A 26,806-nucleotide genomic window follows, 5' to 3' on the forward strand; every position below is an offset into this window, starting at 1 on the left:
GAAATTCTGAATCGGGATTTCTGGAATGGGGCAGAGAGGTTGCGTTTCTATCTAGCTCTGGAGGTGCTGAGTCTGTTGGTTCTGGGACCACATTTGACCAGCACTGCTTCAGCTGTTTTTGTCAACAATTAGTATGTCACGACATGTTTGTCACGCCCCAGTAACCCACTCACAGAAAGAGAAGATTCATAGGCACACTTTCTTTAGGCAGAAGATAAGGGGTGGTCCTCTTTTGCAAAGGAGTCGTCTTGGGAAGGCTGTTTACAGTGACCATTTCAATGGTGTCTAGTCGGAAGAGAACACTGCTGGATGTGCTTCTGGTGATAAAGGCGTCCTTGCACATTCCAGACGTGGTCTTGGCACACGGCGCTTCCATTGTCTTCCGACAGCAGTTTCACCTCCTGCTGCCCGGCCCACGACTTTCCCTCGTTAAGCCTCCGTGACTAGCCCTACTGCAGCCATGAATCATGCACTGAGGGCTTCACACAGCCTGGCTTTATTGAGCTGCGTTCTAGGAGACTATGTCTCAGATGGCCTCAGTGCAGCCAGAACAATCTGTCACTTTTAATTTTTCCTGTCACCCCATTAAGTATATGGCGATGTTGACAATAAAATACATTTCCACACAAACACAAAACACGCACACCACCCCAAAATGCAACATTCCCTCCCCTCGTATTCAGACGTGGTTATAAATATCCCGTCACTGAAAGATTCATCGAGAAAACATATGTGCCCGGGTACCGTATATAACTGACGGATGCAAAGAACAGTCTCCGTGGACACATAAAGCAATTAAAAATAACTGTGCTTCAAAGCAGGCTACTAGAACACAAAGGTCAGGCCCATAAATATGAACAGGATGGTAGTAATGTCTCTATCCAAATATACCCCCAATCACACAGCCACAGCAGCTCCGAACTCAAAGGTTAACAGAAAAAAAAGTCTGAAATTATGCCATATTCATCTCATGCCTTTAACTTCTTGTGGTCTTTTCATCAAAGGTTAATATATGTGAATACAGTGGGAAATGTTATCAAGGCCAAATGCGTGTCATCGGGAATTATTTTATTCAATGCAAAATATTTACCCTCGTACACATGGTAGAAGAAAGGGGCGGTAGCAGATTTTCCGTGAAAGGAAAATGTCTGTTGCTCTTCCTCTTCCTTTACTAGGTTGCTTGTTTTTACATGAGCAGCATTGAAGTTTGAATTCCACTCGAAGCTGTAGACTGTTCTGAGGGTTGGGATAATTTCTGCAGTAACACACTGAGTGTGATAATAAGGTTTATGCATGGTTGTAAAGAAAGTGCTGACAGGTGGAAAAGAAGCCACCTTCGTCTGCACAGGATTCTTTTATATATATATATATATATATATATATATACACACACAAAATCATACAACACCTGACTCTGACAATAACAAGTATAATTAAGCCACTATGCAATATATTCTGGATAGAAAATCACATTTTGTATGTCGTGACAATGCTCAGTGAATAAAGGTAAATTAATTAATTAAAAAGAAAAAAGAATTATTTTATTTGAGTTTCTTTATTTCTTTATTTATTTAAATTTGAGCAGAGAGAGATGGGGAGGGGGATGGATGAGTGAGAAAGCAATATTAATATAAGTTTAATTCCATATTCCAGTAATATTTTTAGTTTTCTTGTAATTTTTTTCAGATAAAACTTGAAACCCTAAATCTAAAGTGTCTGTTCCTAGAAGAAATCATAGAAATTCAAACTTTATGTAAATCATCTTCTGAGTGAGAAGTTTAAGAGTCCTGGTTGGGACAAGCGCCCCCCCGGGTCTGCAGGAGTTTCTTATATATATATATATATATATATATATATACACACACAAAATCATACAACACCTGACTCTAATTCAACAGCAGTTCTTCCTCCTTCTATCTTCCAGGAATAAAAATATTTTAGACTATATGAAAAATCCCAACCCCCAGTGGGCCGATTTGCTACAATTTCAAGTTCTGAGCACATCAGAGCATCATAGGCTCCTGCATTGCCATTCCAAGTGTCATGTGCAATAAAAAATGTATTCCCACCAAGCATGAATCTTGATATAGTAAGTGCCTTAGATACTGAGCAAGTAAATTCAGTAAGAAAAAAGATGTGCACAGAATGATCCCATCAAGGAGCGGCACTTCCCACCCTTCCTCAGAAAAGCACCAGGCCAGCTCCCTTGCCAAAGATTACTTTGCACCGAGGGATATTAAAATGTGAGTGTCCGTTGTATTAGTGCATGCATTTAGGTCATCTGTGACCCTCAAAGATGTCATGACATTTGAGAGCACATTGAATAAAGACGAGGAGCATTCTGGGCTAAGTTCTTTCCTCGTAATAATAATAAAGTAACAAGTACCAACCCGTCTAGTACTTGGGTCTCCAAGGTGTGATGTCAGTTTTTAGAAGAGGGGAAAAAAAAAATCAGCTCCTATATCCTCTCTCTCCTAAACTGTGTTACTATGTTCTTAGGAAAGCGTATTCCATGAGAAAATATAAAATAGAATTAAATTAAATTAAAAGCAAGAACCAGTCATTTTCCATTCATCCTCAGACTTGGCTGAGTGCGTGAGTATCAGTTTCGTAGACTTGCTGTTCAAACGCACCCCAAATTGAAGGGCTTAAACAATGGGACTTTTGTCTCTTAGTCCTGGAAACCAGAAATTCAAAACGTGTTGGTAGTTGTTTATTTCTCAGGGCCATCAAAGACTCTGTGCTCCAGGCCTTTCCTGAGCCAAGAGATGGCCCTCTTCTCCCTGCATCTCTTTGCATAGTCTTTCCCTTCATGGGTCTTTGTGTCCAAATCGCTTCTTTTCAAAAGAACACCACCCATACTGGTCTTGGATCTACTCACATTAAGATGATTATCTCTGTAAAGACTCAATCTCCATGTAAGGTCACATTCTAAAATATTGGAGGTTAGCACTTCAGTATAGAAATATGGGGAAACATGGCTCAGTCCATAACAGCATAATCCACTTAAAAAACAACATCAACAAAACAAAATTCGGATCTTCCCACTGGTGTTAACTCTTACCCTATTCATAGCCCAAAAAAAGACCATTTGTACTCCTATGATCTCTGGAGATACCCTCTTGCCATGCTTCCAAAGAGTAATTTTTTGATGTTTCCTAAAGCCGCTACCAAATCATTGCATTTGTTAACTTTTTGCTTCTTGCGAATTTCAAATGACCAACTACGCATCTTGTATCAGACGCGATGTTCTCACCTCCCAACTTTAATCCCAGCATCTGACCACTGTGTAGCCAGGTGGTCGTTATTCTCACGTCAGATTCTGGCATCACCATAGGCTACTTCTGCGTCTCTGCAAGTGAGCTACCCACCATCAGCCCATTCATTCTTGTCCTTTTCCACTAAGGTGTCTTTCAGGTGCAATCCACTCATCATACTCGTCCTCCAGCTGACGCCACCCTGTGTGGACAGGTGGTCTCTGGAAATTTAAATTTAAATTCTTGTTCTTTGACCCCTTTCTGCTCAGGCCAGTTTTCTCATTTCTCTACTGCTTTAAACTATCATTTACCAAGTTATGTTATTACATTACATGCAACATGTAATATATTCTTATTACATGCAATATGTAAACCAGGTTTTAGTATCTTTAAAAGAGCTATACAAATGAAGATAAAGGAGTATATGGTGAAATAAATTTAGGAGAGTAAGGTTAATAAAAGATGAAATGCTTCTTAACTGAAAGAATTTAGCCTACTAATATTTATTCTGAATAACCAAGATTTTATAACAACTTTAACAACCTTATCTGGGCAATTAAAAAAAAAAAAAGAAAGAAAGAAATAACGAAAAAAGAGAACCAGCAGCCTATTTATTTACAAAACACCAATTTGACAACTATTAGGTTTCAATTCTTCTTTGATCTATAAGCCCTAATAGTTATGAACTACTGCTTTTCCTCATTCTGTTTACTACCTGCCCCTTAGGATTCTTTGGTGTATCTCTTATTTCACTCTTTTGCTGAATAGCTCTTCCATCTAGTTTTCTTTTCTTTCTTTTTTTTTTATTTTTAAGAGAGATTTTTACTGTAGAGTGCATGTGCTCACTTGAGAGACAGAGAGAGACACAGAGACAGAAAGTGAGAAGTCACCCCCTTAGGGGGATGGCCATGCCATAATCCCTTCTCACCATTCTCCTCTTGGGATTTTTGGGCACACAAGGATGCGCCTGGTATGAGTTTTAAGCCTCCGGGCCTGGGACTCCAACCGTGGTCAACTACATGGGAGTCCAGTGATGTAACCATTATGTCATCAACTACTCCCCATCTAGTTTCATTTTCAAATCTACTCAGCAAGTGTATACCATTTCCATTCCCATTCTCCAACTTTCAGTAGACCTTCAGAACAGAAGACCAGAACATCCTTGATATTTCCTTTTCTAATTCCATCAACGACATGCTACAGTTACTGCTCTTTTCTAGGCTACCTGCTCACCCACCTATCTCTCATCTCCTATGTCACAGGGTAAAACAGCAAGGTGAATTACTATCAGGCAACAATTACTCAGGCTTCTTATTTTCTGCCTATAAAACAGTAAAGCAACACATATGACCACACGCAGCTTCACTGTTCTCTTCACTTGAAGTAAAAAGCAATTCCTTTCTGAGGGCAAATTCATCCTCCCAGTTTCTATCTGGATTCCTCCTGCCATTTTAGGGCTCTGTTTTCTCCTATACCTTCAACCTCTTCTCTACTAATTCTTCTAGGGTATTAAAGCTGTCCAGAAAATTCTAATTTTAATTTTGGTTTCCTCTTCCACAACTTCCTCAATTTTTATTTTTGGGGTTTGCCATAGAGCATGTGCACTCACTGGAGAGACACAGAGACTCAGAGAGAGGGAAAGTGAGACATCCTCAGAAGGGCTCCTTCTCCACTCTTCTCTTGGCATTTTGGCATGCATGCAAACTCACCTGGCGTGATTTTCAAGCTGCCAGGTGTGGGACTTGAACCACAGTGAGCCTGTGAAAGTCCAATGCCTTCACCACCACACTACCCGCTGGCCCCTCAACTTCCTTTAGTTTGGCCTTATCTTCCTTTACAACACAGTAATTTACTCTAATCACTTTCATGTTTTCACTTCCAATAACTTTCTTAATTGTCTGCAAACCTGGGCTCTTCCATCAGCATTAGATGAGAACATTACCAAAAAAGATCTTATATGCAATACTTACTTGACACCAAGATGGTAAGGAAGTGTGGGTTTTATATAAAATTATAATTTAGGAAGTTGATCCCAGGACAGGATGCAAATGTGACAAGACAATCTAATTTACAAATGTAGGAAAGAACCTCTACAAAGGGAACAAGGGCTGTGTGCTACAGTAGCTTTGGAAATGAGTGGACTGTGAACTTGAAGGCCAAAACAGGATGTGTAAGCACGGTAATGTAGTTGATAATGTCATTTCATGCAAAACTATTAAGACAAAGTCCTCATACTGTTATTTTTTATACAGAAATTGAACAATCAACTGAATGGATGGAAGAAAGTCCGAGCCAGGTGAGAAATAATTCTACAGATAAGCAAGGGGAGCAGACTAGGATACTCCCTGTTTTAGTGGGTTAGAATTGGAGATGTAAGTATAAACTCAAGTTTAACTTTATGTATGTACATGTACAGGGTTATATGTGGGACTATTAGTAGATACATGCATCTGTGCAGGCAAGTGTGCATGTTTCATTGCGGTCAGCTGAGACACCACAGAAGGAAGAACACCCTAGTGTCATGAGCACATCTAGAGCCTAGACCTTGGTTCGTCAGTACCACTGCTTGGTGAGAAGAGCCAGGGCTTCTGGAAGAAATGGCCTACTCTAGGATTGGGGCTGGAACATTTTGCAGGGCCAGAGGTAAAGACAAACAAACAGAAACTCCAAAACAAAGTGCCTGTTGTGATGAAGCCATGTCAGAAGATACATTGAGACATTGAAAGAGTTCTCAATGGGTCAAGCTGACACAATGGGAGGAAACAAAATAAATAAAACAATATTAAACAACAGAATCACTATTGATGGGTCCATAGAGGTATGGATTATTGAATAATCAATGGAGGAGAAGATGCAAGTCTACCAAGCAGAAGAATTTCAAATGATATATGTGCATTTTAATGGCAGTAATTGTGTAAAAGATAAGGCTAATTAATTTTTTAAATATTTCAATGTTAACTCAGAGGAAAATGTAGAATACACACACAGAATTGCTAGAATTCAAATCAGCATTAAAAAGTAAGTTCATAGCAAGTCACAGACAGGAAAAAAAGCATACTCAACAAAAGAAAATTAAGATGGAAAAATTAAGATGGAAGAATAAAGCAATTGTAACCTTTATTTTACCTTCCCGTGTCAGAAATGTTGACTCAGTAGCTCTGAGGTTGTGCTAAGACAGGCTCATGCTGAGAACTTTCCAAGCCATTCAAAACTGTGTGAGATATTATAAGCTCTTGACATCACAAAAATTTGGCTAAGATAAAGAAGACAAGAAGGCATAATGCACTTATGCTAGATCAGGAAGTAAAAAACTTCAAATATGGAAGATATTTAGAAAAGGATTTTTAAAAATTCTTTATGTTTTTCAGCCCAGCGGAAGGAGCAGAAGTGGAAGGATGCTGCTGTGTGTTGACATGGCCTCATGGGAGACCGAGGTTTAGTTCCAGGCTCAACCTAAGAAGGACCAGGCCCTCTCTCACTATTCACAGTCCTAGCTAAGTGGGAGGTTGGATCAGGAAGATGGTGAGACCTGTCTCTCTGTCTTCTTCCCCTTTTCTTCCCCCTCTATCTTTCTTCTACCTCCCCCTCTTTCTGTTTCATAAAAAAAAGTTTACATAGTTTTTAGACTGTCAATGAAATGGATAACTTTCCAGATAAGAATTTATTGTAAACCTTAATGCTTTATGCTGACACTTAAAAATAATCTCAGAAACAGCAAAGAAATAAAAAGTATTATTAAGGAAATAATTACCAAAAGGTCACTCTCACCAGATAATTTATGTTGACTTTTTGAAACTAATTTTAGCTGTTTCTAATTATAGAAATTGATGAAAAGCTTCCCAATTTCAATTATGTATCAAGTAGAGTTCTATACTAAACCATGAGAAAAATGGAACATTTAAAAGAAGCTGAACATCTTTAGAACTATAGCTGCAAAATATTAACAAGTCAAATGTAGCTGTTCATTAAGTGATAACACACTTTGACCAGATAGGCTTTTATTCTAGGAATGTACTAACAATTCAGTATTAAAAAATCAAGTAATAATTTATCACAACGATCGATCAAAAGGGAAGAAAGAAAATTTTCTCTTGATAGACATTGAATAAATACTTTAAAATTATTCAACATCAATTATTGATTAAAAAAAGACAGTGGTCTATTAGAAATAAGAGATAAAGAATAAATCCTCAAGGTAATGAAGGGTATTTATTTCAAATTGACAAGTGACATTATGTTTAATTGTAAAATATTAGAATCATTTTCCCTGGAGTCAGAAATAAAAGAGTGATCACTATTATTATTTTTCCAGTGATCATGTTAAGTTAGGTTTAGTGATGTGTGTTTCATAAACAATAAAATTCACCCTCTTAGTGTGCAGTTTGATTGGACAGATGTAGCTATAGAATCATCATTTTCTTCACTTCCTCATGTTTTCTCTTGTCTGTCACTCCTCTCTCTTGGCTCCCAGGCCTGGGTGACTATTTTTTTTAATCTGTTCCTATACGTTCATCTTTACCAGAATTTCATGTCATATACTAAGTAGCTACTTTGTAGGGCATAATACTTTTAAATTCGTTCATGTTGGGACCAGCAGATGGTGTAATGGTTATGTTGTTGGACTCTCACATAGTCAACCACTGTTTGAGTCCCAGACCCTGTGGTTTAGAACTCAGTCCAGGCACGTGTACGTGCGTGCCCAAGATCCCGAGAGGAGAATGGAGGAGAAAGGATTGCAGCATGGCCATCCCCCCAGATTGTGATTTCTCACTTTCTGTCTCTCTGTCTTCCTCTGTCTTTGGTGGGTGCATGCGCCCTATAGCAAAAATATCTCTCTCTTTTTAAAATTTATTTTGCATTTGTTCACTGAACATCATCACAGCATACAAAATGCAATTTCCCATTAGAATATGCTGTATAGTGGCTTAATCATTCACGTTATCATTAAATAATTTTTCAATGTTTGTTTCATATATATATATATATATATATCATGTTATTGCAGCTATCACTTGTCTATTCCTTTTCATTGCTGAATATTATTCCACTATAGGGTGTATCACAAATTGTCTGTTTACTCATAAACTGATAAGTATTTGTGTTATTTCTGGTGTTTAGTTATTATGAAGAATACTATTATAAATATTTGTGTACCTGTCTTTGTGTTCTTAGTTCTCTTTGCTAAACATGAGAGTAGAATCTCTAGATTGTATTATCGGTGTATACAGAACATTAAAAATTTTTTCAAACTATTTTCTAGAGTAGTATAAAGTTTACATTTCACAAGCAATGTATGAGCGATTTAAATCTTCCATCTCATTCCCAACATTTCATATTTTCAGTCTTTTTAATTGTAGCTATTTTAGTATTTGGTAGTGATATCTTATTATAAAAGAGATCTTCAAAACTTTCATTGAAAATGTATATTATAAAAGGCTATATATAGATTTTTTTTTAAGTTTATTTATTTCATCCATGAGCAAGAGAAACAGAGAGCACACTCCTTTTTATATTTCTAGAGAGCTTTTTGCTATCGGGCATGTGCACTCACTGGAGAGACAGGGAGACAGAAAGTGAGAAATCACCCCCAAGAGGAGATGGCCACACTGCAATCCCTTCTCCATTCTCCTCTCAGGATCTTGGGCACACATGCACACATGCCCAGTGTGAGTTTCATGCCTCCAGGTCCAAAACTCGAACCACAGTCAACTACGTAGGTCCAGCCACGTAAACATTATGCCATCTACTGATCCCCAGAGAGTACATGCCTAAAAGGGTCTTTTTTGTGATATAATTTTTTTATTTATTAATTTTTATAATTACTATTTTTGTTTATACATTCATTGCTATGCATCATTTAGATTGTAAAAAGAATTTACCAAGTATGAAATGCATCTCAGATCCATCCAGTTGAAAATGCTAAACATGTCATTATCAACAGGTAATAAACAATTTCTGTGTCCCACAAATATCTTATATCGATTTTTTCTCCCAAATTTTCTTCCATACACTCTCTTTCCACATTGTCCTCAGTGTACAGAACTATTTTCAATGCTTTTACATCCTCCAGTCTTTCAGTCTCTACCATGGAGCGTGGACAGTGGGTATATGTTAAGTGGAGACATACAATGCCTCTCTTTTTAGCCGAACTTGCTTCATCCAGCAGCAAATCTTCCAAATTCATCCACTTTCTATCGAATGCCAGGGTCTTGTTTTTTTATGGCTGAATAGTATTTCATGGAGTATGTACCACACTTTTTCAATCCATTCATCTGTTCGTGGACATTTGGGTTGGTTCCATGTCTTATCAATCATGAATAATGCCACAATAAACAGATGTGTAAGCCTTTTTCCGAATGAGCCTTCTCCTCTCCTTAGGGTATATAGCCAGGAGTGGAATTGCTAGATCATGTGGTAGTTCTATCTGTAGGTCTTTGAGGAACCTCCATGTTGTTCTCCACAGTGACTGGATAAATTTACATTTCCACCAACAGTGTAAAAGATTTTTTTTTGTTTTGCACCAAAATAAACTCCTTTAATTTTGTTTTTTCCAAAACTTTTTGAAGTACACTTATATTTAAAATTTTTATCTCCACAATCAGTAGTGATGTTGAGCTTATTTTTATGTGTATTTACTCTTTGTGATTTTGTGTAGACAATTAGTTATTTGTGAGTAAAGACAGGTTTATTTCTTACCGTACCTTTATCTTCAAATCTTGAAATCACGTAGTGAGAATTCTCCTTCTCTTCTCTTTTTATTTCTTCCTAAATTGTGCAACCATCTCAATTTCTAAAAATTAAAGAAAACCAAAACAAAAGTGATGAAATTTCATGAATCTATGTATAATTTTGCTAGAACTGCCACCATTATATTTGGTTTTTCTGACTCATGTATTGCACGTTTATTATTCTTCTATTTAGGTCTTTCATTGTTCTCAGCCATATTTATAGTTTGCAACGTACAGGTTTTATACATATTTTGTTAAATTTTATAATGATTTTAGATTGCATTATACAAATTATTTTTAATAAAAGTCTCTTCAGTGTTTAACTCTCTTACATTAACTGTGGATTTAAATATATTTCCAGGATTTTCATTTATTTGTCTTAATATATTTTATTAGGTATATACACATATTTAATAATTACATTTTTTGATAAACTTACTCATGATTTTTACATAATATAATATTTGTTTTTCTCAAAGCTAGTTTGTCTAATATTAACATAGCCACTCCAATTTTCTTTTCAAAAATAATTTAGTTTTTGTTCTTTTTTTTAGTTTGCTATAGGGCACGTGCACTCACTGGAGACAGACAGGGAAGGCAGAGAGAGAGAGAGAGAGAAAGGGAAGATGGGAAATCACCCCGAGGGGGATAGCCAGTCTGCAATCCTTTCTCCTTCCTTCCCCTCTCGGGATTTTCAAGCCAACAGCTCTGGGATTGGAACTGCCACCTTAACCTTCATGCTACCTCCCGGCCCTACAATTTTCTGTTGAATAGAGTTATGTGGCATATTTGCCCATTTTCTTGCTGTTAACAAATTAATGTCTTTTTTTTATCCTTTTTTTTTTTTTTTTTTTTAGAAAAAGATTTTGTGCTGTAAGGTGCATCCACTGGCTGCAGAGGAGAGCAACAGAGAGACAGAAAGCGAGAAATTCCCCCAGTAAGTTATCAACTAGTTTTGGTTCCTTTTTAAAAAAAAAAAAAAAAATTGAGTCTGATGATCTGTCTTCTAATTTTTTATACCACTCATATATAAAGTGCTTATTAACATATTTTGATTCATATCTATCATGTTTGTAATTGTTCTGTGTTTATTGCACTTACCCTATTATTTCTTTTTTAAAAATTCCTATTCTTTTTCTGACTCCTTTGGTTTTAACAGAATCAGATTCTAGTTTTTCCTTTTCTCTTAGCATATTAAATGTACTTCTTTTCAAAGTTTTTTAGTGACTGCAGTAGAGTTTGCAATATGCATTTGCAACTAATAGGTACCTACTTTCAGATAATACTGTGCTATCTCATGGTAATGCAATTACCTTATAACAGTGTGTGTCCAATTTCTCCCTCTGTCTCCTTTAACATGGTTGCAGTTTATTTCACCTATCCATGTGTTATATCCTCTGATATGTTACTCTTACTACTTGGGGCAAGCAATTATCTACTAGATCAATTTAAAATAAGAAAAGTAGATATTTTATTTTACCTATATTTATTCTCTTGCCACTGATCTTACTTTCTTCGTATGCAAGGGGTCTTCAAATAGTTTATGGAAAAATGTGGATTATTAAAACAAAAAAACATGCATGGGGGCCAGCAGGTGGTGTAGTGGTTAAAGCACTGGACTCCCATATTACCAACTGCAGTTGGAGTCCTGGATTTGGAGGATTGAAAATCATGCCTGATAAACGTACATGTATCCCCAAAATCCCAGGAGGAGAATGGAGAAGGCATTGCAGCATAGTCATTCCCCCTTGGGAGTGATTTCCATTTTGTCTCTCTTTGTCTCTCCCCTATGAGTATCTGCACTTTATGCAAATAAATAAAAATAAAAATAGCAAAACAAAACTAAACAAACAAACAACTGCATGGATTTCATTTTTTTTCCCAGCAAAACACATTTTTTTATTTTAATTCCATTCTTTCATGAACTTTTCGAAATTCTCTCACCGATTCCCATCTGTACTAGTCTCTTTCTCTCTAAATAACGTTTGACATTTTTGCAGAGTAGTTCTGATAACGAATGGCTTCATATTTTGTTCTTCTGAAAAAGTCCTTATTGCCTTCCTTACTGCTCAAGAATAATTTCATTGGTTATAGAATTTTAGATTGGGTGATGGCTGAGCGGGGTAGTGATTAAACCCAGTGTATTAGGAGCCAGATCCCACATGGCAGAGTAAGGCTCAAATCTTGGCCCTGGTAGCCTTGTTAAGCCCACCAGGGACGTGTGTGTGCATGCCTTAAATCCTACGGGGATGGAGTCATGGAGGAGAAAGGAACAGAACAACCCCCCATTGGTGGGTCTCTGTCTCTCTCTGGTGATTGCATATGTCCCAGAAATTAAAAAAAAAAAAACAAATCTAGGTTCTCAGTTGATGGGTTTTTTTTTATTTCTGCACTTGAAATACTTTACTTCAGTCTTCCTGTTTGAACAGTTTCTGATGAGAAGGCTCCTGCAATTCTTCTCCTTCTGTGTTCCTCTATAGGAAGGTAAGGCATTTTCTCCCCCTCTGACTTCTTTTGTGATTTTTGTCTTTGTCTTTGGTTTTATATGGTTTGGATAAGATTTGCGTAGATGTAGAGATTTTGCTTTTTTCTTTGTTTATGTAACTAGTGTTGTCTAAGCTTCCTAGATGTGTTATGGTTTGGTATCTGCCATTGATTTTGGAAAGCTCTCTGGCATTCGTATTTCAAATAATCTGCTCCTTTCTCTCTTGTATCCCTTCTTGTCCCATCTATGTATATGTAACAATTTTGTAATTGCCCACAGTCATTTGGTGTTTTGTTTTGTTCCTCATTTCTCCTGTGCACTGCATTCAGTTAGGAAGATTCTGTTCACATAGGTTCATGCTCACGGCTTCATTCCTTGGCTTTGTCTAGTCCCCTAATGAGTCAATCCAGTATAGTCTTCAATTCCATCACAGTGCTTTTGATTTCTATTATTTTCTTTTGATGTTTTGAGTTTCCAGCTCTCTGCTTACACTCCGTTCTTGAATATCGCATACTTTTAACTAGAGGAGTCGAGATATTCATCAAGGTTATTTTAAATTTTCTATTTGATCATTCCAAAATTTGTGCCTATAGAGAAGTCTCATTTTGATATTTGTCCTCTCAAATTATTATTACGCTTGACTTTAGTATATCTTGTACTTTTTGTTGAAACCTAGACATGATGTATTAGGTAATAATACATCATGAGGTCAACAGATGTTTAGTGTGAGACTTCGTTACCCTAGCTAAGAGCTAGGCTACTTTAATGGCTGTGCACATTTGTGTGCCAGAGCCTTCACTTTCCTTTTGTGTTTCCAATCACTGCTTTCCCCTCCTTCCCTGTGGTCTCTAGGTTTCCCTTAGAACACATTCTTAAATGGAGTCTTTGTCATTTGGCCATTTCTGTCTGAGCCCACTGTTACTACACTGGAGTCCTGCTGATGCGGTGGTGAGGACTGGGGGAAAGGAAGCACTCCGTAATCTTACCATTTACTCTTGGTCTCTCTGTTGGACTGGAAGCCTGTGCTGTGAACAGTCGTATTTCTTAGCATTTTTTATTTTGCTCATCCTCTCCTAGGGTTAGTCAGAAAATCTCAGGGAGGATGAGTTGGCTAATTGTTCTTCTTCCCAGTAGGTAGGGCTCTGGTAAAGTAGGTTCCCTGGGAGAGCGAGCTTTTGTTAGAAGGAATGCTCTGGCATGTTTCAAATGCTTACTCTTCTTCTCCCGGAGTTTGACATCTGAGAGAACTTTCCTTGCATCCTCCACTTGAGAATCTGATGGAGTTTCTGAAGAAAAAGTTTATGAAGATGTGCACTGGGAGCAGTGATCTAAGACTGTGGGTCTGAGCAGTCTCTCCGTTGGCTACTTTCAGTCTTCTTCAGTGGCTCTTCGAAATGACCTCTGAAGTATCCCTACCACCTGATGGCTCCTGTGGCTTCTATTCCAGGGTAGGGACGTCGGCTGTGATTCTCTGTATTTTCCTGTCTCTCTAGTTTTGGGGACAGCGTTCTGCTCTGTCACCTCAATCCTCTGACAGCTCTAAGAAAAGCTGTTGATTTTCAGTTTGTTCAGCTTTTTTCTTGTTGGAAGGAGGAGAGTGATGGCTTCCAAGTTCTCTCTGTGTTTGCACTGAAACCAGAAATCTGGCCTTTGTTTTTCAAAGACATTTTTACTGGATATAAAATTTCAAGTTGACAGTTCTGTGTTTTTTTTTTTTTCCTCAGTACTTTAAAGATGTTGCTCTCCTGTCCTTCCACTTGAATTGTTTCCCCTGAGAAATATACTCTCATTCTCCTCTTACAACACATACGGAGAAATAAAACATGCAGGGGGATGAAAGAAAAGAGAAAAAGGTTAAGGCCCAGCTGTGACAGCACAGATAGATTCTACTCTGCAGTGCTGGAGCCACATAGCGGATTGGGAGTAAGATCCTGGGCTGACCTAGACGTACCCATGATCCTAGCTGGCTGCAGGGCTTGGGCAAGGAGGCTGTCTCTCATGCCTTCCCTCTCGTGAAAAAAATGAAACAAACTTAAAAATTGTCGGCGTCTGCCTCAGGGCTTGGGTCTGGCTGAATCATGATCAGAGGGTTGCTGGTGAGAAAGAGAAAGAGAATGAGAAAAAGAAAGCCCTCCATCTTGCCAGGACCAGGGAACTGGAAAGACTGGGACAAAGAGATAGAGTAGAAATGGACACAGGCAGCCTGAGCCTAGGTAGCCCAAGCAACTTGTGCCGCCCAGACAGACTGGACGTCTTTATTTATAGTACAAGGAGACATTGCACATGTATGTTTCATGACACTTCATAGATTGGTTACCAGGTTACAGACAATAAGAAGCAATTAACAAATCTATGAGGGTTTAGTCATACCAGGCCAGGTGTATCCCTTGGCGATAATCCCATCAAGAGAAAATCTCATCTTCTTTTCTAATGCAGAGAACTAGCTGTTAGATGTGAGGAAGGATCTAAAGAACTTCTCTATAAGGAGTGTACCACCCCACCCAGAGAAGGCTAAAGAACCTTTCAGATGCAGAGCAGGTATTGGGCTTTACTAATTGGGGTCAAGATGTTTCTTGAAGCCCATCAGATATGTCTGTTGGAACGCCCCTAGTCATTTCCACCATTACTCTGTCTGCAGCCAAGGTCAGGGAAAGACAAGTTACAAGGTTCTGGCAAACCCCAAAAGAGCAGGTGGTGTTAGCTCAGAGCATGTCCCCACACTTCAGATTCTCTCTCTTAAATGTGTCCCCACAAAAAATAAATAAAATTTTTTTAAAAAAGAAAAGAAAGCCTTAAAATCAAAGGAAACATTTATTAAAAGATGAGTTGCCTCATCTGGATTAAGAAATATGGACAGATGGGTCCTTTGGGGAAGTACGCTGGCATGCGAGCCACTATACTTGCGATGGTTTCTCTCCTTAAAGGCATTAAGACTTGGGTCCACGGTGCTGTGTAAGCAGTGAGGTTTTAACCCTCTCACACAACTTCCTGGGTGAGAGTAAGACTCCCTGTTATTTGGAGAGGTAGGGCACTCTTCTGAAAGAAGACGTACCTAAATATATCATTTTAAAAAGATCAACTCGAGAAGAAACAGTCTTAATAAATGTGGGCCTTCCGTTCCAAAACATGGCAGGAGAAATGACAGACATGGCGGAGATATTAAAAATGCTGGTCTTCCTTAAGATAAGAAAAGCTGCATCCCATAAATCAAGCCTAAGCTAAGTACTTAATTGCGGTTAAGACTTGAAAAGTTAATGAGCGTGCCCCCAAAACTTAGAATACTATTTTTCTTTTATCCTGCAGTACATGACATTTCAAATGACTTACCTATAAATGGATTTTCTCAAGTGCAGGGTTGTCCTGGAAATTTAAAACGGGCTGATAGTATAGCCATTTACTTCTCAGAGTATAACTAGTTGAGTTTCACCATAATTGGCCATTTTTCCAATGGATAAACGCACACATATCAAAGCACGGGGAGGCTATAGATATGCTCAGACTGTTCAAACTCTTCTATTTTATTGTTCAGACAGGGTTTCATATTGCTGTCTTCCTGCCTCAGCCTCCTGAGTAGCTGGGCCCCAACATGTACCACCATGCCTGGCATTTTAGAGAAGACGGGGAGTGGAATCCAAGCTTCCCACATGGCCTCAACTATGGAGAAACAGCATTTCCCGGCTTCCATACTGCTTCTGGGCCTCTTAGAACATGTTGCTGTGACAAGGAAAATTTGATATAGTCTCCATGTTGGCCCCCAAAAACTTAAGCATAAAGACAAACAAAGCTGACATAGTAAACCTACAGGTTGATTGGGTGATAGATAAACCATGCCGGTGTATAATGTCAAACAAAATATTGTAATAGAGGTCTTGTCGTTTGACGTTATCTAAGGGTGAAATATGTGGCAGAACATAGCATAAGTTAAGAGGGAAAGGACGGAGGTGCTTAGGTAGGAGTATGCAAGTCATGCTTCTATTTGTGAGTAATTTTATTTACTCAAACAAGCAATTTAATACACCAGGCCATGTTCTCTAATAGGGACGCTTATAGGCTATTTTAAAAGCGCATAAGAAACTCTGTGTGAAGGAGGAAGAAAAGGTCATCTAATTAGGAGGATAGATGGAAAAGTGAAGAACAAGAGTAAACTCATCTCCCATCTCAGTGTTAGATCGTTTAGGGTATAGGTGGGAATTTTAAAATGACCCTCTAGAGTTCCCCACGTCCAGTCATCATAAACCCACCCTTTCACATCTGGTCATGTCCTATGCCAACTGTGCTATTATTTAATATTGTTTTATGTTATTTTACTTGTGTGGTTTAAATAATTTTGCATCTAAAGGGAAGGTTTCTTCTTTTTCTTTTTGGAGAGGTTTTTGCTATAGGGTGTGTGCGCTCGTCAGACAGAGAGAGAGAGACAGAAAGATAGAAAGCGAGAAATCACCCCCCAGGGGGGATGGCCACGCCGCAATCCCTTCTCCTCCATTCTCCTCTCGGGATCTTGGGCATGCACGCACACGCACCCAGCGTGAGTTTAAGCCACCGGGTCTAGGACACGAACCGCGGTCGACTACATGGGAATCCAGCGACATAGCCATTACGCTAACTGCTGGTTCCCTAAAGGTAAGGTTTCTACTAGTACAAATGGAAGTCAGTTACAAAGAAAGTATTCGTATAAAAGACAGCAGAAAGGCCACCCATATTGTAGACGTAGTGGCCTGAAAAGAATTTGAGCATGGGAAGGTGAAGAAGATTTCAAGATGCGTTACAGGTGGATAAAACTAAGCCAAGATTTTTTTCCTTTACTGGATCAGAAGATGTGAGAGATCATTTAGATACTGTAGGGGATTTTTTTTTTCCTTTTTGATTTGAGGTCTGTGTACCACAACAAAATTCATCACATGCCTGCTAAATCCTGTGTCGCATATGTGACCACACTTCGGGAGAGGCTGGGCTGTGTACAGCAAATGTATCGATGGAGGGGGCGAATCCTGCACTGGAGGCAGGAGATGCATGAGGGAAGTAGAAAGGCTCATTTTTTGCTTTGAGTAGAAATGTGTCATCTTATTGAAAGGAAAGTTAGAGACCATGGAAGCCAGCTGCATACCGAGCATCGGATGCATCTGACAGTGTGTAGATCATTACCGATTTCCAGGGTACGCTCAACCTTCTGTGTTTAGAGCCTGTTATTATACTGAATTGAAGTCAGGCTCCACGTCAGTCCCAGACACCAGTTCTGCCTTCTAAAGTGGCTCACATGAGGCCTACTCTCTCGAGGATAACTGAATTTACGTGTAATTCCTCTTACACTGGATATAAACTCACCTCTGTCTCTCTCATGAAGGAATGAATGAAAGTGATGTTACAGGGATAACCTCCAGTCTTCTCGAGTTTATAACAAGTGAGGCTTAATCCCAGACTGTGGTCTTTAATTGTTTTCGGTGGCACATCCCTTGGGAGTCACCTACGAACTGACTGAAAAGTATATTCCCCTGGGTGAGGTGTGGAAGGACTGCAGTTCCAGGGTAAAAGCAAGTCTCTCTCTTTCTCTCTCTCTCTGTCTTTCTATACATTTTTTTCCACTGCTTACAGGGGCTTCAGGATCACTGTCATTTTCCCTGAATTTCTCTTTTTCAGTTAAAACACCTCGCAAGTCCAAGAAGTCATTTGGAGCTGGTTTATATTACTCTGATCACCCGCGTTGTTCTCAGTGGAGTGGATCTTGATTCATTGATTCGCCAGTATCTTTCATGGTGTGTGGTCCCCAGAACAACTCCCAGGACTACTGCTGCAGCTCTCCGGCCAGTGCGGACCATGGCGTAGCTGCCCCCTCTTGTACATTCTACTCTGTCCTCTGGTTACTGCTGTCCACAAATCGTCATGATTCTGTGAACTGCCACATCCTACTGTTCACTCACACAGATCTTGTGGTCAATGGAAATCAGCAGTGTTTTATTTTACCTTAATTTAATTTAAATTTTCATATGAGCTATTCGTTACCATTAGTTCTTTCTTTTTTCTTTTTTTTTTCTATTAGTTCTCTCTTGATAAACTTGGCTTGCCCCTTTGAGGATTTTAAGCAAGGAGGTTGTTGTCTGGGTTAAAATCCAGCTCTTTTATGAATTAATTATTAGACTTCGAACAATTAGGTTCACCATGCTTTTCCTTTCTTCTCTCTAAAATAGTGAAAATACAATTGCCAACCTCGTGGGGTTATTCTGAAGCATGAATTAATATATGTCATGTATGGTGGTGGGGTCAGTAGCAAACGGAGCTGCAGTGCTGGAAGCCACATGGCCAGCCGTGGGCTCAGATCCCCAGGTCAGCCTGAAGCACGCTGGGTGCATGCATGTGTGCCAAGATCAGGAGCTGGAGGGCTGTGGAAGGAGCACTGTGATGTGATAAGACCCTGGCAAGGGCCTTCTCTTCCTTTCCTCTCTCCTGTGCTATGAGTGCATGATAAAATAAATAAACTTCAAAAAGTTAAATGTAACATGCTAAGAAACCATGGCACACAGCAATCCCATTAAAGTGTTAACTCTTATTATTTTGGTATAAAATCCAGGACATTCTTCCTGCACTGATTTCAAGAGGATACTCCCTAAGGCATCTTATAAATCAATCTCTCCTCTTATTATACAAATAAAATCCTATCTATAAAATAAGTAGTTAAAAACAGTATTTCTAAAATTCTAACCCATGTATGTAAACTTATTCACCGACGAACTGACTGAAAAGTGTATTCTATGTAAACTTATTTCCCTTCCTTCAGCCTATCTGCAATTGAAGCTAAGCTGTCAGGTTTAGAGACTCGGAAACATCCCTCTGTAACAAGCCACAAGTCACTGCTAGAGAGTAAGAGGAAAAGGAAAGCTGGTCCTTCCAGCCTGGTGATTTGTGGGAAGGAGGAGGAAGAGTGAGCAGAGGAAAAGTCTCATGACTCTCCTTCCAGAGGGAAAGAAAAAAAAAGATAAATCAACAGAACTGTGATGTGTCCGTCTTTTATAGCCCGAGAGACATTCTCTGCGTGCTGTGGCTGCTCTCCAGCAGGGAGAGGTGGAACTGATGGGCAGCGCCCACATTCACTGCACAGCACAGAGCTCCTGAGTGCCAGGGGCCTGACGAGCATGCATAAGGGCGACTGGTCAGGGGATGAAGATGACAGTGGATGGGCTGCTTGGGAAACTTGGCAGGGTGGAGAGCCGTGAGAGCAGCGGCGTCCTGTCCAACTGAGGGCACCAGAGCAGTGCCAAGACCAGAGCGGTCCCATCATACTGTGGTCCCTGGGTGTCCGGACCTGCTCGGCTGAACACACTTTTCTGAGTGTAGAAAGCTGTGGGTTAGAAATACACGCAATAACAAACACACAAAGACAGAAATATAGAAAAGCAAGGATCGAGTGGGCCCAGCTTCTCTGATGGAGAAGTTGCAACCAGAACTTGCCTCAGGTTTATTCTTTTAAAGGGCAGAAAACGGGGGAAGAGGTCATGGAAGGCTAAGCCAGTTACTTTTGGATGTAAACTGTCTGAAGATGTGAAAACCACTGGCGCCATGTAATGTCTCTGATCAGTTTTGGGGAAAATCTGATAAACACAAGAAGCTCCTTTACCCTCATACTGCCTAGTAATATTGGGTGTCAACAACAACAGGAAGATAACCGATGATGACAGGCAGATAGCGCTTTCATATGTAAATACTCTCAATAGCCATTGCTAGAATAGCTAAAAAAAAAAAAAAAAAACACATTTCTTCATGCATCTAAAGATCACATGTTGGGACCTGCAGTTGTCGTAATGGTTATGTTGCTGGACTCCCATGTAGTCGACTGCAGTTCAAGTCCTGGACCCAGTGGCTTAAACTCATGCCAGAGTGTGTGTGTGCATGCCCAAGATCCCGAGAAGAGAATGGGGGAGAAGGGATTGTGGTGTGGCCATCCCCCCTGGGGGGTGATTTCTCTCTTTCTGTCTCTCTGTCTCCCTCTGTCTTTCTGGCAAATGTACGCGCCCTATAGCAAAAACCTCTCAAAATAAAATAAAGTAAAATACAATAAAGGTCACATGTTTTCTCAGATTCCCGGGAGCATCAACAGCACCAGAGAGCTGAGGTGAGGCTGAGGATTGTGACTAAGCCAAAGCAATGGACTCCTGGAGCCTCTGGAGCAGCCAGCAGCTACCCTGAAGAGAAGGAAACCTAGAGATGCGGCCAGGGTGGATCTAAAAGGATGCTCGCCCAGAAGGCAGCCAGTCTTCTGTAGAGAACTCAAGCTTTCAGAGGCAAGGTAGCACCTCTCTACCAATACCAAAGTGTTTACTGCTTTCTTCTACTCTCAGACACGGCTTTGTAAAAGAGCAAAGGAAGGGAGAATGGACCAGATGGAACACCCACAACATAGACTGGCTTCACTGGGAAGAAGGGGGGTATATCCATAAGGAGCAAGTTCCGTCACACTCCCTGCTGTGTATGAGGTGGGAACTCCTGAAGAAGATTAGATTACAGAAATACAAAGATGGGGCCAATCATTTATTCACTCACTCGCTCTGACTTTTGTGTAATAGTTTACAGTACTTATTTCACGTGCTTGTGCAGCCTTTGCATTGTCCTCTCTCACACCTTTCTCGGGGTCTCCAGATTGTTTTGTCCACCAGCCACTAACTGAGCAAGGAGGCTGCTCTTACCTCTGTGAGGAAAGCCAGGGTGAAGGCATTTCGAGTGCTGCCTCAAGGGCAGGAAATGGACCTTCACCTCCCTGAGAGAAGAGAGAAGACAGAAAATGGTGGCAGTCCACAAAGAAGACCTAAGAGAAATCCTTCCCTCTACAGGCAAGACCCTGGAGACTGAGGTGGGGTGGGCAGTAATGAGGGTCTGTCTGACATAGAAACAAGAAGTGGTGGCCCCTCAGAGCAGCAGGTGGGGCCCAGGGGACAGGGCTGGTGGGAGCCTGCAGTACACAAGGAGCACTTACTTCTCTGGGTGCCTGGCTTGAGCTGGGACATGGGCACGCGCCAGGCAAAGTGCTATTTGAGGGGCCGGAAGGCGGCGCGCTGGTTGAGAGCTCTGGACTCCCGTACGGCCAACCACGGTAGCTTGCTTTCTCATTTTCCTTCTCTCTCTTCCTGGCTCCATCCCTCTCTGGTCAAATTAAAAGAAACTAGGAAGGAAAGAAGGAAGAAAGGGAGGAAAATTTAAAAATAATTCCTTTTAAAAAATGCTATTTGAGGAAATTTTCAATCTCATGAGTAATCTACACATGTAACGTTTGTTCCACTAGGTTCTATCAACTAACATGCCATGATACACTCAGGGTTCATGTACTTGCAAGCAGACACCCCCAATATAATAAGATAGATTTTAGTTTTCTCTGCACAGCTTGATGGAGGCTTATGCAGATTTAAATGCTTAAAAGGCAACACATTTTAAATGCCCTTACTCAGATATTAAGCCATAGGTAAGTCATTGCCATTGAGAAATCCAAATGAATACTGGTAGATATGCCGTTTTAATATATTGCAACTAAATAGCGGACTTTCTAGGACCCAAGGAGTCTGCTTTTTAAAATTCACTTTAAGGTTACAATATAAAATGAGATGAAGGGTTATAATAACTAGGTTATGGCATTATTGATAATAGAGTTGGAAGCAATCTCTTGGGTCACATGCACACTTATACATTTTATAGATTCATACCTTTGTGTATACATACATGTTATGTATTATATATATTTATGTACACATCTCTGCATATTTGTAAAAGTATACCTATGTTTACATGTAGCTATAATACATGTACATAGATATGTATGCAGTATTTTGTGTGTATCTATGTTGAACTATATGTATGTAGGTGTGTACAGCCACATGGATAGGTAGACAGAGGCCATAAAATATACATCCGACTATTAACGATGAACTGTGGAATTACGAGTAATTTTTATTTTCTTTCTACTTGTATTTTAAAATCTGAATTCACAATCTAAAGCAAGCCATCACTTTTTAATTAGAAAAACAACAAAGATTATTTTAGAAAGTAACTCGGGGTGAGTTTTCTTCCATTTATCACTGTACGAAGTATGTATTTGTAAATGACAAATGCACAGAAAACCGCGTTCCAAAGCCAGACACTGAACACGGATCGAGGTGCCTAGAGCGCAGACTGTGTTCCCTCCTCGGTTAACCCCACCAACACATCTCTGTGCGCAGACTGTGTTCACTCCTCGGTTAACCACACCAACACATCTCAGCACAGACTATGTTCAGTCCTCGGTTAACCACACCAACACATCTCTGTGCGCAGACTGTGTTCCCTCCTCGGTTAACCACACCAACACATCTCAGCACAGACTATGTTCAGTCCTCAGTTAACCACACCAACACATCTCTGTGTGGCTACAGTCAAAACATCACGAATGTTAATGGGTGAAGGGGTGAGGGTAAGGTGCCAGAAATAAGCAGGGAGGAGAGAACAGTTACCAAGCTCAGCCTGGCGCTAGAGTGGAGGAATTTCTTTTTGCCAAGTTGTTCATTCTCCCTGGGAGAGACATTTCCCGGAGGAAGATGCTGGTGCTGACATGGAAAATTAAATGCCCAAGGTCACATAGCACCGTCAGTAGCAGAGATGTTTTACTTTAAAAAAAAAAAAAAAAGCGTTTTAAATTTAATCACTGTGCCTCTTTATAGTATACAAAATGTTTTTGTTTTTGTTTTTTTGTTTTTGTTTTCCCAGCAAGGGTGCAGTGCATATCAATTAGGTCAAAGGTATCGCCACACACATTATCATCAACAGGTAACTTTTTATTCACGTGTCTTAAATGTTTTCACCCCATCCCCTCCCTACCACCCCTTACCAGCCCCCTCCGATACTGTCACTGGTACCTACACCTGCGTTCCCATCTTTCCGTTTCTGCCATAGAGCACAGACATTCAGTGGATATCGAGCAGGGACTTAAAATATCCCTTGTTCAGTTTGGCTTGCTTCACTGAGCATTTAATCTTCCATATTCCTCCACTCTTTGTCAAATATCAATGTCTCTTTTTTTCTTTGTGTGTGTGTGCGTATGTGTGTGTGTGTGTGTTTTATGACCAAGTAGTATTCCATTGTGTATTTATGCTACATTTTTTTCAATCCAGATTTCTGTTCTTGGGCATTTAGGCTGGTTCTATATCTTCGCAATTGTGAATAATGCTGCAATAAACATGAATGTGCAAGTGTTTTTCCAACTGAGTGTTTTCCTATCTTTTGGATAAATACCCAGGAGTGGAATTACTGGGTCATATGGTAGTTTCTATCTGTAGGTTTTTGAGGAACCTCAGTATTGTTCTCCACAGTGTCTGCACTAATTTACATTCCTACCAACAGCATAGGAGGGTTACCTTTTCACTGCTGCCTTGCCAGAAATTGTCATTGTTAATTTGTTTTTAAATGGAGTAGTTTTTTCTTTCTTTTTAAGAGAAAAATTATGTATTTTATGTATTTATTTATTTCAGTTTGCTACAGGGCACGTGTACTCACCAATGAGAGAGAGAGAGAGAGAGAGAGAGAGAGAAAGAGAGAGAGAGACCAGAAAGTGAGAAAGCAAGCCACGAAGTCCAGGACTCAAACTGGTTGAACACGTAGGAGTCCTGCACCCTAACCACCACGCCACCTGCTGGCCCCTTTTTATTTTAGTTTTTTTAAATCTTAGCCATTCTGTTTGGGGTTAAGTGGTATCTCCTTGTGGGTTTGATTTGCATTTCCTTTATGATAAGGGATGTTGATCATTTTCTCAGCTTTTTGGCTATTCCTAAGTCTTCCTTAGAGAGTTATCTGTTCAGCTCATTTACCTATTTTTAATTGGATTGTTTATTTTTGTGGGTAAGCTGCTCCAGTTCCCTGTATATTTTGTTTATCAGTCCCTTATCTGAGACACAGTATGCAAATATGTTCTCTCATTCTCAGGGTTGCCTCTTCACTGTAATTATTGTTTCTTTTGTGGTGCAGAAGCTTTATAGCCAGATGTAGTCCCACTTGTCTATTTTTAGGATTACTGCCTGTGTTTTGTGGGTCTTATTTTAAAAGTCTTTGCCTACTTCAAGGTCTCCAAGAGTTTCCCCTGTGTTTTTCACCAGTGGTTTTATAGTTTGAGGTTTTACATTTAGCTCTTCAGTCCATTTTGAGTTGATGTTAGATAATGGTGAGAGATAGTGGTCCTGTTTCATTTTTCTACAGGTGGATATCCAGTTTTTCCAGCACTGTTTGCTGCAGAGACCTTTTCCCCACTGGATTGCCTTATGCCCTTTGTCAAAAATCAGGTGGCTGTATGTTTTGGGAATTATTTCTGTATTCTCTATTCCATTCCATTAGTCAACATGCCTGTTTTGTTTTTGTTTTTCTGCCAGTACCATGTTGTTTTGATTATCATAGCTTTTAAATATGTTTTGAGGTAAGGAAGTGAAATACATCCTAATTTATTGTTTTTGCACCATATTGCTTTGGTGATATACGGCCTTTATTTTTCTAGACAAAATTTAAGATTGCCTTTTCTATTTCTGTGAAGAATATCTCTGGTAATTTGATTGAAATTGCCTTGAATTTATAAATTAATTTGGGTAAAATTGACATTTAAATTATTTCTTTCAATTGAGAGACATGGGATATCTTTCCACTTTAGTGTCATTTTCATTTTCTAAACTAAAAAGTTTTTCATAGTATTCCTTGTAGAGCTTTTTCACTTCTTTGCTTAGGTTTATTCCTAGTTTTCTTTTTTATTTTTCAACTATTATGAATGGGATTGTTTTCTTCAATTCTACCTCAGTCTGTTCATTTTGGGTTTATAAGAATGCAATAGATTTTTGTATGTTGACTTTGTATGCTGCCACTTTACTGTATTCATTTATCACTTCCAAGAGAGCTTTGTGGTTTTTTTTTTCAATTTTCTGTGTATATAATCCTATCATCTGCAAATAGTGATAATTTCACTTCTCTTTTCCTATTTGAATACCTTTTATTTTACTCTCTTGTCTGATTGCATTGGCTACGACTTCCACTGCTATGTTGAAAATGAGTGGAGAAAATAGGCAGCCTTGTCTTGTTCCAGTTTTTAGTGAGTAGGAAAGATTTTAGCTTTCCCCCATTCAGTATAATGTTAGCTATGAGTGTGTCATATATGGCTTTTATTGTGCTGAGAAATGTCCCTTCTACGTCAATTTTGCTGAGAGTCATAATCATGATGAGATATTATATTTTATTAAATGCTTTTTACACATCAATTGATATGATCATATGATTTCCGTCTTTCCTTCTGTTAATGTAATGTATTAAATTTATTGTTTTATGTATGTCGAACCACCCTTGCAAGCCTGGAATAAAGCCTACCTAGTCATGATGTATAATCTTTTTAATGTATTGTTGTTTATTATTTATTAGGATATTATGGAGAATCTTCTTATTCATATGCATCAGGGATATTGATCTGTAGTTTTCTTTTTTTTGTTATATCCTTGTCTATTTCGGGGATCAAGATGATGGAGGCTTCATAATATGAATTTGGGAAGATTCCTTCCTTTTGGATCTTTAGTAATAGTTTGAGTAGAATTGAGATTAGCTCTTCTCCAAAAGTTTTGTAGAATTCAGAAGTGAAGCCTTTGGGACCTAGCCTTTTATTTGTTGGGAGACTATTACTGATTCAGTCTCATTGCCTGTTATTGGTCTATTCAGGCTTTCTATTTCTTTCTGGTTCAGTTGTGGTAGAGTACTTGTCTAGACATTTGTTCAGTTGAGACAATCAGAAAATGGAAGAGTAAGCATGCTTCCTGCTTTGCTACAATGGGAGAGATGTGCACCAAATGTGTGCATTAGCTTCTCTTCTTTTTAATGTGTCTTTAATCGTCTCTGCTGATTTCAGAAGCTTTGTCCTATCTGAGAAGAAATAGAATATGAAGCATAGATGTTCTAATACATTTATGTACGAACTTGTGCTCGCCATATGAGAATAAACAAAATAAGACAAGATGTGTTTATTCCAAGATGCCATTTCTCATGGTTAGCATACAATTTATAGAGTCCAGTTAGATTTTGACTGAGACATATATGCAAAGTAAATGTGTATCTTAAGTTAGTTTCTCTCTTATCTGATGGAATTATGTATTAAATATTTAATGGTTAATAGTGCAGATGTGCACAAGAGTCACATATTTTAAGTTTTCAAATGTCTCTGTCTAGATTTTATTTTGAATGCCTTGTTCTTTCTAATGGCATTTTGCTAATATCAATGCCGAACTGAAACCAAAAATAGCAAGGGGTGAGCACTCAGAGTAGCAGGAACTGCGGAGATCAGTGTAATCAGCAAATTAGGGCTATGTACAAAT

The 26,806-nt window shown here is 39.2% G+C and overlaps 1 long non-coding RNA gene across 4 annotated transcripts in view; it reads left to right on the top strand.

Annotated features, from left to right (window-relative positions):
• Window positions 1–21,607, top strand: part of LOC102498786 (uncharacterized) — a 107,322-nt gene extending 85,715 nt beyond the window's left edge. For 2 of the 4 annotated variants that reach the window (XR_001370827.2, XR_335487.3), the window contains 5 exons: window positions 5,510–5,553; window positions 6,626–6,779; window positions 10,843–10,922; window positions 18,105–18,220; window positions 20,537–21,607. This is a non-coding gene — a long non-coding RNA (uncharacterized LOC102498786). The remainder of the gene's footprint in view (window positions 1–5,509; window positions 5,554–6,625; window positions 6,780–10,842; window positions 10,923–18,104; window positions 18,221–20,536) is intronic. The other 2 variants (XR_001370829.2, XR_001370828.2) reach the window with 2 other exon arrangements.
• Window positions 21,608–26,806: the final 5,199 nt, after the last annotated feature.

This window comes from Tupaia chinensis, unplaced genomic scaffold, assembly GCF_000334495.1.
Source record: "Tupaia chinensis unplaced genomic scaffold, TupChi_1.0 Scaffold000426_1, whole genome shotgun sequence".
NCBI classification, from domain to species: Eukaryota; Metazoa; Chordata; class Mammalia; order Scandentia; family Tupaiidae; genus Tupaia; species Tupaia belangeri.